Raw genomic sequence first — 1,751 nt, forward strand, 5'->3', positions numbered from 1 at the left:
GAATTTTGGAAGCCTCCTCCTGTGGTCTAAAGATCATATGATGTGACTAGACTGAAATCTGGAGGGAAGGGGGCTGGATGGGCCTGGCTGTTGAGAAAGAAAGAGGCCTGAGGCCAAGCACTGGCACGGTGATGACCGTGCAGGGGAGGGAGGAAGGTGGCCAGAAGCTGAAATGCGTACCTTTACATTCTGCTCAGATCCTTGAAGGCAGGCAGCAGCCTTGGGGGAAAGGGACCAAGAGCCCTAAGAGATTCAAGAATGCTGGCCCCTTGCCAGGCCTCCTAGTGAAATCAACGGAAAGCAACCCGGAACTTCTTAGACTGGTCCAGACCAGGGAGTCTCCGCAGGGACAAAGGCAAACTGTTCCGTGGGAGCTTTCCTAACCTGTGAGAAAAGACGCCTGGCTTCAGCCCACAATCAGATCTCACATAACACCCAAGGACTGAAGCAGCAGCCCTGGTGCTGTAGCGGTTATTCATTGGTCTGGGAACCTCAAGGTCAGCAGTTCTAAACCTCCAGCCCCTCTGAGGGAGAAAGATGGGACTTCTCTACTCCCATAAAGAGTTACAGTCTTGGACTCACAGGGGCGGTTCTACCCTGCCCTATAAGGTCGCTGTGAGCATGGACTGGATTGCAGGGAGTGTGAGGAATGAATGCTGCCCACCATGCGAAGCCCCCAAAGAGATTTTCTCCTGCTGGAGAGGGGCATGATTGGAAACCATGGAGGGGACCACACAGGGTGCAGTCCAGGAACAGTGGCTGTCTCGTGCAGGGGCTGTCAGGGGGCAGTTTTGGAGGCTCGGCCCGATGGGCAACATGCGCTCATTCAACAAGGACTTCCATTGTGCTGTGCCACGTGCCGAGACAGACAGGGTCCCTGCCATCAACGGGCAACCGCTTCAGTGCACGAGACCCAGCAGGTAACACACGGACCACCTAGGAGATCTTAGGCAGGTGATTTCTTGCTCACTGCCTCAGCTTCCTCCTCCGAAAACCAGGGCTTAGAACCCACCTTCTAGGCTGATGATAACCCCCACCCATCCCAGCAGTTGCTGTAGAGGGATTCCTACCTATGTCGCCCACACCCACCCACCAGGTGCAGAGTAAAACTGTCCCAAAGGGCTTCCAAGACCTTTCAGAAGCAGATCGCCACGCCTTTCCTTTGAGGTGCCTCTGGAGGAGTTTGAACTACAGACCTTTTGGTTAGTAGTTGAGCACTCAAACGTGTGCGCCAACCATGACTCCCTGCCACTGATACCAACTCACAGCGACCCTGTGAGTTTCCATGACTGTCACTTCTTACAGAAGTAGAAAGCCCCGGCATTTGCCCACGGAGTGGTTGTTGGTTTTCAACTGCTGACCTTGCGGTTAGCAGCCCAGTGCATGACCCATTATGCCACCAGGGCTCGGTGCCAACCTCAGAATAATTCCTGCAAGCCAGCCCAACCAAATCACTCCCATCCAGTTGATTCTGATCCACAGCGACCCTATAGGACAGAGAAGACGAGGCTTCACGAGGTTTCCAAGACTGTGAATCCTGATGGCAGCAGACGGCCTCACCTTTCCTGAAGGAAGAGTGGTGAATTTGAATGGCCCTGGTGGCTGGCACAGGGGGCTCACAGTGGACCGCTAAAGAGTGGGAAGTCACCAGGCTTTACAGAAGAGCCTGGGAAACCCTCAGGGGCAGCTCTACCCCCCTGCCCTATAAAGTCACTCTGTGTCAGAATCCACTGGGTGGCAGAGAGTTGAAG

This window comes from Echinops telfairi, unplaced genomic scaffold, assembly GCF_000313985.2.
Source record: "Echinops telfairi isolate 266 unplaced genomic scaffold, ASM31398v2 ScPeMD7_3533;HRSCAF=4204_1, whole genome shotgun sequence".
Taxonomy (NCBI): Eukaryota; Metazoa; Chordata; class Mammalia; order Afrosoricida; family Tenrecidae; genus Echinops; species Echinops telfairi.